The sequence below is a fragment of the Trachymyrmex cornetzi genome, unplaced genomic scaffold (genome assembly GCF_001594075.2).
Source record: "Trachymyrmex cornetzi isolate Tcor2-1 unplaced genomic scaffold, Tcor1.1 scaffold987, whole genome shotgun sequence".
Classification (NCBI taxonomy): Eukaryota; Metazoa; Arthropoda; class Insecta; order Hymenoptera; family Formicidae; genus Trachymyrmex; species Trachymyrmex cornetzi.
In genome coordinates, this window is record NW_017300340.1 from 15,833 (window position 1) to 27,977 (window position 12,145).

General features: G+C 45.3%; 1 long non-coding RNA gene and 1 pseudogene across 1 annotated transcript; both read right to left on the minus strand.

The window, feature by feature from the left end:
- Positions 1-1,429: 1,429 nt before the first annotated feature.
- LOC108770027 (uncharacterized) lies at positions 1,430-8,650 on the minus strand (annotated as a pseudogene).
- Positions 8,651-10,644: 1,994 nt separating this feature from the next.
- LOC108770028 (uncharacterized) lies at positions 10,645-11,102 on the minus strand. Its single transcript, XR_001940576.1, has 3 exons — positions 11,071-11,102; positions 10,751-10,840; positions 10,645-10,670 (listed from the first exon to the last, which is right to left on the minus strand). It is a non-coding gene; the product is annotated as an uncharacterized LOC108770028 (long non-coding RNA).
- Between the last annotated feature and the right edge of the window lie 1,043 nt (positions 11,103-12,145).

Below are 12,145 nucleotides of genomic sequence, written 5' to 3' on the forward strand. Positions count from 1 at the left end.
AAAGTTAAAAAGTTAGGAGTCTAAAATGTAACTAAGTTAAGTTAAAATTAATTAACTTTTTAACTTTTTAACTGAACTTTTAACTTTTTAATTTAGCACTACCCAACCCTGCAAAAAAGTATTGACATTTTATTTTACATAGCTGACATTAATATTTTTAAATTCTTCTTATATACCATACTTGAACTATAATAACTGTTTGCGGCCGGAAAACTCGTTAATGTTCCAAACTTAAAAATAAGAGAGAGAACCGATTCGAATAAGAAGAAGACGAAGAAGATGATGAAAACGTTATTCGCTCACGAAACCGTAGGGAAGGGAATAACGATTATTGATAAATCTTCGTTTTACCAATACCGGTGCGCACGTTTTTGTTTCATTTCGCGTTACAATCTCGTGAAACGCTGTACGCCGGATTGCGCTAAAACACAGATTTATATTACGTCGCTATGTTTCTTCCTCTTCTTCGTCTTCTTCTTCTACTCTGTACCTTTCTCTCTCATTTTCTATTATTAATCTCCTGATATTATCGAAATTTACCCTAAGCGAGTTCTTATAATTAAGCGTTATTCCTTTTACTTTACAAATTTCATGCAGGCGATCTTTCGGTGTACGAACAACGTACGCATAGAATTTCGGGCCAGCCGACACGAACGACTCGATATAACTATCGCGGCCGTAGCTCTCGAGTTCGTCGGTCATATCCCCCAAAAAATTGCCCGTACGTGGCTCGTACTCGTTCGGATCGCTTGTACTTATATATATATATATATATATACAGGAATCTGTATCATAATACAATATTCGCCTATTCTATAATTCTAAATGTTCGTATAATTTCAGCCGCGCCAGCGCCGTCGCGAATGCCGCGATCACGACGTTGGTCTGCGGAGAAGCTACGACCGCTTCTTCTCGCAATCTCCACGAGACATATATTACCTCGTCGTTGACGGGTTATATATCGGTTATTTCGTGTTCTGGACTCGTGAGCAAAGCTGCCAATCGCTGGTAATTTTTCACGATCTCGGTGTTAGGCAAATTGGATCGTTGACCGAATTTTCCCCAAAAGGAATTTAAGCAGAGCTTTGCAACCGAACGTAAACCTGGATTTCGAGCGATGTTATTTTTATCGAGAACGATACCTTCGGTTTCCTCGTATTCCCGAAAATATCGCTCATTAGCTTCGTCATCCACGCATTCGTTCGGCCATCCGCTAGCTTCCTGCTTCAATTGCTAAAAACAATTAGCTTCGTCATCCACGCATCCGTTCGGCCATCCGCTAGCTTCCTGCTTCAATTGCTAAAAACTATTGATATATCCGGCAAATAATCTACCCTGCCACGTATCGGGATAATATCGCGTGACCTTGTATTGCCAAATTTCGCTCACTTCCGACACGCGATAACCTTTCTCGACGGCTTTGCTTAATTCACAAGATACCCTCGAACTCACGCTCGGCGAGACTGTGAGTACACTCAGTTTGCGAGAACGTTTCGCAGCAACTCCGACACAGCGCGAACAACAATTTGTCACGTATGCAATACGAGAATACCGGATGAAAGAGATCGCGCGGAGGGAGTACTTTACAACGAATGAGTCCTTCGAGCGAGTTGAAATCGAAATCCGGAGCTACGCCGATTAACTCGGAACATTCCTCTCCGATGTAGATCTTTGGGTGACCGATCGGAAAAGCACCTGTTTTCAGTACATAGGGATACAGAGAGCATACACGTCTATGTAACGTATTTTCTCCGTTCCCGCAACATCGCATCGGATTGCTATATTTCCCGTTCGGCCACCGAAAAATGCATCGCGCGGATCGAGAGGTGAGTTCTTTATTATCTGAGCATTTTCAAGAAATTTGCGCATCTCATTATTCTCACGTATTTCCCGGTCGAAATCGCACTCCCATTTCTCCATCACCAGGTATCCCCGTCGTCGAAAACGCCATGTCGCTGCGAGAGTTCGCTCGTAGCGCGCGTCGATCGTATCGCCATGATCGGTGGAAAAATTGAGTTTTCTTTCGCGATTTATTCAGAAGCATGATGGACACCTATGCCAAAAGCATCTGTGAAATTGTAACACGTAACGTCGCGTCTCGTTCTCCAAATCAGTTTCGTAATATCCATCGACGGGCGTACCGGCAATCCGAAATTCGCGCTCTCGCCCTCACGCTCCATCCACACCAACCACTGCACGGCTTTGCGCGAGTGATTATCTCTATATCTGTATCCGCCCGCTGGAATGACTCCTATTTCTTCCCCGCGTAAAAAGTTTCTGCGAAAAACTTTCATACACGTAGAAGCGATAGTTGTGCATTCCACGAACGGACATATGCTCCCACGTTCAAGAAAGATTTTCCTGAAAGCCAAGCACGCCCGTCGAAGGATATCTACGTCGTTACGACAATATTTGACTATTTCGCGTTGAAAATTAGATATGGAGCCGGATTGTGTCATATCGTCGTGCCATTTTATAAAATGCTCGCGTTCCTTGGGTGTCATTTGTTCGGGCGAATAATACCGTGCGCTAGGTATTGGTCCGATATATGCTTGATGCTCTTTTCTATTGAATAAATGAGGAAAGATGCCTTTACCTGATGTATCCTGCAGTTCGAAAGCCTTAGGTAAATCAGAAAATCGCATCAGCATATAATTGTGAGATTGAACGAACTTACCTGTGAAGTTCAATCCTGATTATGCCCGTTGGTCTCGTCCGGATGGACATAACTATGTAGTCGTGCTCCTGCACGTACCTTCGCAACAGCGTTCAAAAAATCCCTAGAATCAAAAGCCTGATTTCCATGCGCGCCCTCAAGTGTATCCCTCCGCTACGCGCGCCATTATGTGTATCCCTCCGCCACGCGCCTCAGCGCTCCCCGACGCTGCCATTGCGTCGCCACTTCATACGTTCAAAGAACTGGAGGCAAATCGATTACAATTAGGGTGGGAAAGAAAAGACGGAGGGTGGGAGGTCCATCCGGATGAGACCAACGGGCATAATCCGGATTGAACTTCACAGGTAAGTTCGTTCAATCTCACAATTATGCCCTATGTTGTCTCGTCCGGATGGACATAACTATGTAGATGTTCAAAAAATTCGATTTGCCTGGAACTGCAATAAAAGCTTATTTAGTTAGTGGTAACTACAACTCTTATATTGTAGTATTGTTATTTCTGGTAAAGAGTAGGCATATGCGGGCAAAGGTAAGGTTTTACTTTGTCTGTGAGCTAAGGTAGGAGAACCGCGTTGCTGAAGTCCTCTAGATTGATAATCGGTCTTCTGTAGAAATCGGCGAAGACGCGGGATTCTCCTGTCCAGCCCGCTGCTCTCTTGATGAGCTCTGAACTGACTCCTTTCTCTGCTGCTTGAGAGGTTGAGGCGTGCCGAGTGCTATGAGCCGATAATTCCGCTACGTTGATACCGCAATCCTGTAGGCTTTGTTTGATCCATCGGCTAATAGTCTGAGTCGTGACTGCCCTGATAGGTTTAGAGAGGGAAATGAAAAGGGAGTCACACGAAGGCGGACGTAGCTCCTTTGTCCTATTAATGTAGTGCTCCATTAGAAGCACAATGCAAAGGTTTTCATGGTCCTTGAAGCGAGAGAAGCAAAAGAAGGGTTGGAAACGACCCGGTGCTGATGTTTTTAAACGGTCTGGGAACCGCATTGTTAGTTTCTCCTTAATCGAGATTTGTGACAATCTGAGGGAATTGAGAGTCTGAGCACGGTGTCCTGTGCCCAGTGCGAGGAGAAGTACTTGTTTCTTAGTGATACTTTTAAGCGGGAGGCTCTCGTAGGGATAAAGAGAGGCTACTTTAGTTAGCACTGGAGCTGGATCCCAAACAAAGTAATAACGTGGGTGCGCCGGTTTAAGAGTCGCTACGCCCCTACAAAACCGTTTGATTATAGGGTGACTACCAATTTCGTCACCAGAGATTAGGGAGATAGCCGATCTCATAATATTTAGGCTGGAATATGACGAAATGTTGGGTAGCTCCTGGGCTAGGAATTCTAGCACCTGAGAAACGAACGGAGAAAAGGGAGGCACTTCCCGGCCTTGGCAGAAATTCCATCAGGTACGCAGAGAGTACGAGTACTGCTTGATTGTAGCTTCTGATAAAGAAGCAAGGAGGGCTGGGATTGCTGTCTGAGGTACTAAACGTTTCTCGAATGCTTTCCTGATAGCCTCGCGACCTCCAGGGAAAGCGATCTCCATGCTGGATGCTGATCCCTTAAAGGAGAAGATAGAAGCAAACGGTTAGGAGGAAGCAGTATTGGCTCAGATGTCAAAAGGCGACCGAACAGTGGGAACCAAACCTGTGATGACCACCAGGGCACCACTATCGTGCCCGATGCTCTGTCGTATATTATTTTCCTTAAAACTCGCGGTAATAAGATAAAAGGGGGGAAGGCATAGAAATCCCAGTCTGCCCAGGAAAGGGTGAATGCGTCTACCGCCATTGCGCCCGGGTCTGGGAACCAGGATATATACAGTTCGCATTTATTATTATTTAAGGAAGCGAACAAATCCACTTCGAAAGGCCCGAAGGTTTCGAGTACTTCACGGAAGGCTACGTCTGATAGAGACCATTCTGTATCAGGGTCTGCTAATCTAGATTCTGCGTCCGCAGTTATGTTCTGTGCAGATGGGATGTAAGAGGCGAAGACGAAGAGGTTACGGGATTCACACCAGCGCCAAATTTGCTCTACAATAGCTGAGAGGTGTGGGAACTGGACAGAGCCGAATTTATTAATATAGGCTACAGCCGTTGTATCGTCCACACGAAGCAAAATATCACAGTCTCGGAGATCTGCGGCAAAGCAACGTAAGCCGTTAAAGGCTGCTTTGAGCTCTAAAGCATTTATATGAAAAGCTCTTTCGGCGGCTGACCACCAGCCGTGGGTGCTTGATACTTTCCAAGCTACTCCCCAACCGTTTAAAGAGGCGTCTGTAAAAATTTCTCTAATGAAGTTTCCGGATTTTATTGGACTGATAATTATCCGAAAAGATTTTTATCCACCATTTAAAATATTCCTGGAGGTGTGAATGAAGCATCATGTTTGCTGAGTAATCATCGTTGTTCTTGGATAGAACCAAGAACTTTTCCCTTTCAAAAGATTTTGTATAAAGAAGGCCGTATTGAATTGCTGGGCAAACAGAAATAAGAGAGCCAATAAAGCTAGCAAAGGATCGAATAGAGCAGTTTTTTCTTGTAGCCATTCTAGAAGTTAGGCGTAATAGATTCTCTCGACGAGGTGGAGGAATTGAGATGGATTGTTCTATTGAGTCGAATATAAAACCTAAATATTTGCATTTAGAAGAGGGCTCTAACTGAGACTTCGAAAAGTTAATAATAAAGCCTAGCGACTCTAGAAGATTTATCGTAACAGTAAGATTCGCACAGCATTCGTTGACGGAAGAACCCAGAAGCAGGAAATGGTCTAAATATAAAACTGACTGAAAACCCTTGTTACGCAGGAAGGTGACTACTGGTCTAAGAATTTTTGTAAAAATGTAAGGCGCTGTGGACAACCCGAAGGGTAACGCCCTGAATTCGAATGTGGCCTTACGCCACCGAAAACGTAAAAATTTTCTGTGTTCCTCAAATATGGGGATCAAAAAATAAGCTTCTTCTAGATCCAGGGTTGCCATGCTTGTACCCGGGAGCAACAGGCGGATGACGGTCCGCCAATCTTCGAGCTTGAAGTGTGGTGGATCTATATAGTGATTCAGATCCCGTAAGTTTAGGATAAATTTACCTCCGGACGATTTGTCTAAAAGGAAGAAAGGAGATAAAAATTGATGTTTAGATGGCTCTGTGGAGGCGATAGCCCCCTTGCTCAGCAAGCGTCTTAACTCTTTATCGCACGCGAGTGTGTCAGACTGAGAAAGCACTTGTTCGGGAAGAGACAACCCGAAGGGTAACGCCCTGAATTCGAATGTGGCCTTACGCCACCGAAAACGTAAAAATTTTCTGTGTTCCTCAAATATGGGGATCAAAAAATTAGCTTCTTCTAGATCCAGGGTTGCCATGCTTGTACCCGGGAGCAACAGGCTGATCACGGGCCGCCAATCTTCGAGCTTGAAGTGTGGTGGATCTATATAGTGATTCAAATCCCGTAAGTTTAGGATAAATCGTTTACCTCCGGACGGTTTGTCTAAAAGGAAGAAAGGAGATAAAAATTGATGTTTAGATGGCTCTGCGGGGGCGATAGCCCCCTTGCTCAGCAAGCGTCTTAACTCTTTATCGCACGCGAGTGTGTCAGACTGAGAAAGCACTTGTTCGGGAAGTGTAGATCTCGACGGGACGCTACAAGAGAAGGGAATACGGTAGCCCCGGATAGCTTCTAAGACTGAAGGATCAGTAGTAATGTCGAGCCAATTTTCATAAAAGGAGCTTAAGCGGCCTGCGGTTCTTCGTTCAGCGGCGACACCGGGTCTGAGAGTGGGACCGGCGGTGGCGGCTGTTGCGATATGAGGCTCCCGGCCGGCGGGCCGCTAGTGGACGGGCGGGAGCTCTCCTGTTTTCCGACAGCGTTCTTCTAGATGCTTGAGGTTGATTTGGCTGCCGCAATCCTTGGCGGACTGGTTGCAAAGATTTTTTCCCCATTTGCACGGTAGATTTGGAGACCTCGCGGCTTGTCCTTTCGCAAACCTGAGCCGCCTTGAGAGTTTCTGCGAAGTTTTGTCCAAACAGATATTCGTCGATCTGTGCAGTGTCTGCTGCATTTTTGCCCACTAAGTTCAGGGAAGGTTTAGTAAAGGCTCTTCTATTTAACTGCGATATGTAAAGGCTCTTCTATTTAAAGAGAGGTGGTAATGATGATCGGAGAGAAGGTGTAAACCTTCCGCAAAGAATGTTAGAGCCGATCTCGCTTCTGTGTTAAGCGTTTGTAAGGTGTCTGGGTTTAATAGGATAGACATACCTGAGCCCAGAGCGTTAATACACGCTCCAACCTGAGCTTGGAGAAGCGCTTGATACTCATCTCGTTTGATGACTGATGGGGTTAGCGCTGCAGCCAGTTCCTTATTTAGTTTCGGCGGAGCCAAAAAGTGTAGATCTCCCTTGGGCTCATATTTAGAGAGAAGCCGCGTACGAGCCTCCCTGCACATACCGCTACGTGATTCAGCCTGAATTGAGGTTAGCATTGTGTCATTCCAGCAAGATGACGCCGAAGGTAATTGGGCTTCCCCAAATAGCTCACAGGTTAGCGTTAGTACCTCTGAATTAGTGCCCGCGACCTGTGGGGCTGTGTCCTCTGTGGCAAGTGTTTCTGAAACTGACTGGTCCTGAGGGGGCGCAGCTTCGAAAACCTCCTCGTCTGCCACTGTCTCTACCGCCGCTAAGGAAAAAGGAACAAAAAAAGCAGAAAAAACAGAAAAAACAGAACTGATTAGGGGTGAAGGAACCGTCGGATACGCCTCTCTATGCCAAAGACAAAATTGGGTCGCGGAGAGGACGCACCTGGTACAGAGCCTCGGTCGAATCTAGCGACCGCCGGTCCTTCATTGCCCTGATTTGAGGCTGAGAATGTAGCCGGGGATGCTGGTGAGGCCATAATGCCCCGCGTGTCGCCCCTATGCTCGTTGCCTTCCACTGAATTGCTATTAAGAGCTAGGTTATGTCCGTGACTCTTACGGGTGCACAGCTTACGCACCTGGTCTAGGAAATCTATGAACCTCTCGTTCGAGTGAGAGCGGTGAGCTGGGGGGTCGTTCGTCGAACGCCATTCCCTCGACGAGTCTCGTCTCCTTGGCGGGCTTCTCGATCCTGACGAACGGGCGCCTGGCGATCTGATTCTGCGATGCCGGCTTCGCGAGCGGTCTTGCGAGCGGTCTATACGATGAGCGATGTGCCGGCGACGTTCTCGAGAGTATCTTTTACTTTTATTGTGTGGCATTGTAATATGCTGAACACTGCGAAACACTGTTGCTTAGGCGAGCGAACAGAATGAACAGAACACAATGAACTGGCGACGCAATGGCGGCGTCGGGGAGCGCTGAGGCGCGTGGCGGAGGGATACACATAATGGCGCGCGTAGCGGAGGGATACACTTGAGGGCGCGCATGGAAATCGGGCTTTTGATTCTAGGGATTTTTTGAACGCTGTTGCGAAGGTACGTGCAGGAGCACGACTACATAGTTATGTCCATCCGGACGAGACAACATAGGGCATAATTTGAGCTATCAATAAATTTCGTATTACCGACCGTTATCATGATAATTTTCGTCCCGTTCAAAATCACCCGTGGTTCTTGAATTATGCCAGATTGTTCTACGATGTATTTTAAGATAAACTGAACGTCAGACACTTTCACATTATGCGCGATTATTTTGTTAAAATATTTAGACGTTCGTGTTGCGAAATCTACAAATTCTTTTACCGGATTATGGTGAAAAACAAATTCACGCACCCCGCACCAATGACATCGCGTCGACATTTCTTGTATTTCCGCGCACGTTTCGCAAATTTGTTGCGCGACGCAAAGAGTCAGTATGTGTATCTTTACGTTCTCCGTTCCTTCGAGCGTCTCGTCTTGTCGGGTTTCGAAGTCATAGAACACGAATGCGACGCGATCTTTTTTACTTCGCCCATCATTCGCACTTTCGACGTCATTGTCGTCGTTTACCTGGTTCTCTTCTCGCATTGTCCCAGCACTCGTCCCCTCTCCGGAGTCTTCGACTGTGACTTTACGACGAAGAGGCTGTATGTAACAAGAATGATTCGAAGTTTGCAACGAGCGACAAATTTTACAAAAGATAACGTCGCAGTCGTGACGCGAATTCGATTTCACGAAGCGTCCGCAGTCGTTGCAAATTCTAACGGAATTGCGTCCGATTTTCCATCGTGAGATCTTTCCGCACGATGACGCTCGAAACAGGGATTTCCGAAGAACGTACGATTACACGAATCGCATCTAACCAACTCGGCGCCGGAACCCTCGCACGACGGAATCGCGTAACATCGCGGACATTTTCTCGCGCAACGATGCCCTCTACCGTTCCGATACCCGGTGTTGCACGCCACGCAATATTCTCCTCGAGAAACGGCCGCGGCTTTCATGTTTAAAATTGGCTGATAATGCCTCGAACGCTCGTAATACATAATATTTAAACGGAATGAAGGTTCACGACCTAGGGAGAAGAGTAACGCGCAGCCGTCGTACAACGGATTCTCGCCGCGACCAAAAGTACTGAAACAACTGTCGCGAAATTTTCCGCAGCGAGAAACCGTTGAAATTGCTCAATTTCACGAATTCCGTATTCCTCCTCGGGAATCGTGATACCCGCAGAAATCGTTAATTCTTTAACCAACTCGCGTTGTAAAGAAGAACGCTGCTGTCTCACGGATTCCCATCTTTCATGTAGTTCCCCCACGCGTAACCCTGCCCGCGATCGTAATGCACGCGTGCCGCTACAAGCGAACGGGGAAAACATAAATTGTCGAAATTGGCAATTTGTAAAATCGAGCGTTTGGCTACGTCTTCGCGCGTTAATCGATTGGACTGACGTCCGCGACTGGCAGGAAGCGAAACTCTGAAAACGCGTTCCGTAAAATTTTCTTCGATATCGATTGCTCCAGCACTTTGCTCCAACGAACTCACGAGCCCCCATATGTCTTCGTGGGTTAGGTCGCGTGCTGGACGACACGACAATCCCGCTGGACCACGCGCTAGATCAGCCGACTCAACCGATAACCCAACGTAATCGCTCGGTTCGCACGTATGTACTGCATACGTTCGGATTTCATGAAACGCGTTTTCTAGCCATTGAACGCTATCGCTACCTTCAGGTGGCGGCCGTATCGCGAAAGTCGCCTCTCTCCCTAGAATCGCGAAATTTCTAAATTGCCGCGAGTTTTCCGCCCGTAAATCTATATAATTAAAATTATTGACCTCGTGCTGCCGACATCGTTGCTCCTGTTGCTGATGCTTCTGCTCCTGATCTTCATTTTGAGCCTGACGAGGTGTCGGTGGTGTCGGCGGCGGCGGCGACGGCGTCGGCGATGGTGTCGTCGCCAATGCCGGTGTCGACTGACGGGACCGCGGGGGTGACGCTAGTTGACGATCTCCCCTTTGTGAAGGCGAAGGGAGAGCGTCTGAGGGCTGGACAGCACCACCACCAATTTGTACTGAAAAGTTAAACAAAATCTTTATTTAAATTTCGTTGACTTTGCTATATCATACCTAAAGCTTATCCCCCTCCCCCACGTGTCATAATGTAACAGAAAAGTAAGGTAACTCAACTTTAGCTGCTTCATATGATCGTGAGCCGGGGTATTTTTTCGCACGAGATGTCTCTCTAATATTCCGGCGACTACGGTAAAACCGGTGAGTAGGAAACTTTTAATAGAAAAAATATATGTTTATATAAGAAAAATTTTTCGAAACAACGGGTTAAAAGTAAACAATAAAATATTATTACCTTCGACGTAATTGTCGCCCTCCTCTTCTCCGACTTCCTGCGTCACGTCCTGTGTCTCCGGATTTTCGTCAACCATATCATCGATTTCCTCGTCACCGATATCATTGGTTACATCTTCGTTCGCTTCATCGATGATATCACCGGCGTCTTCGTCGTCCTCGTAGTCGTAAATGTCATTGTTAGTTTCTTCTTCTTCTTCTTCATCTTCTTCGTCTTTTTCTTCCTCTTCTTCATTTTCGCGTGCTAGAAAGTAATTTTTACTGTTATTTTTCTTTTTTTCCAGAACTAACTCTATGTTTCGTTAACCGATTTTTTGAACTTACGCGACATTGAAATAATGGCAATTGACGAGTTCCTTGATCGCTGCGAATCTCCATTATCCTCGTCATCAACATCATCATCATCATCATCATCTAAAATAGAAACGTTTTTATTTTTCTTATTATTGCAGTAATATCATATGGGGTGATCCCGATTGATCACGGCTCGATTGGACACCACCAATCACAGCGACCGGTGCTTAGGAGCTTTGTAGTCTCAAGCGTTGTGAGTGGCTCGTGTCCAATTGAGACGTGCCCAACTGGGTGCCACCCATATCATATGAACTATATTTTACAGTAGAATATTTTTCAAATCATCTTACCTATTTCGATGAGAGGGATGCTTTGTCCATTGTGTGGAGGCGGCGCATTATTCGGCGGTTCGATTCGCGCTCTTCCTAGAAAAAAATTAAAATATTTTTAATAAAGGAAATTTCCAGCATTTGATCAATATTTTTATTTTTCCAACTTACGCGCAGGAATAACCTCGTCTTCATCCTACGCGTGACGTCGTCGTCGTCACAGACTCAGACGTCCACGTCGCACGAATTGCACGAGATTAACGTGCGCCACTTGACGATTTGACGCTAAAAATAAATATTATAATTTAATTAATAATAATAATAAATCTTTTTTTTAAATGTATAATTTTGTTTCAGCTCAGCTTACCTACTCCTACTCCTGTGTTACCGTTGATCCTATGACGAAACTCATCAATATGACCACCAGCGTCATCCTCCTCACGATTGAAACACTCGCGCACTTCTATATGCCGCGAGATTGTTAGCGTCATCACACTATCACAGTGCCCCAGTTTATGCATAATGCATAGTAACGTATTGGAGCACTTTCGCGTAAAGTTCTCGAAAATTTTGTAATTGTTTTCACTTTCATCTGATAATTTCAGTATATAGTCTCTTGCAATCAATTTTTGATTAAGATTGCAAGCGACTATAAAAAATTTAGATAATAAATCACGAAGATCCATTTTTTTCGCATTCGCAATAACATTTATAGAAAGCACGCCCTCGGAAAACAGGTCGACACAACGAGAAGTTGAAGCCAAACTAGAGTTAAATTTTCAACCTATTTATTCACTCAAAAATACGTTAAAAAGGGCGTTTCCTTATTTCCTTCTCCTAAGTTTGTTTAGCTAATAACTAAGGTTCTCCATATTTTTTTTGTAAATATTCTTACTTAGAAAGTCGACTATTTCTTATTTGTTAAAACCTTTTATAAGTTAAATCATCTTTTTATCCTTACCGTGTAATCTACAAAAAATTTACACTTCTGTCAAGGCATACTTCATTTTCCAATCATTTTTGTAACGTACAACGGACAGGATATCATAAAACAAATTTGTACGCTCCTGTGTGTGTGTGTGTGTGTGTGTGTGTG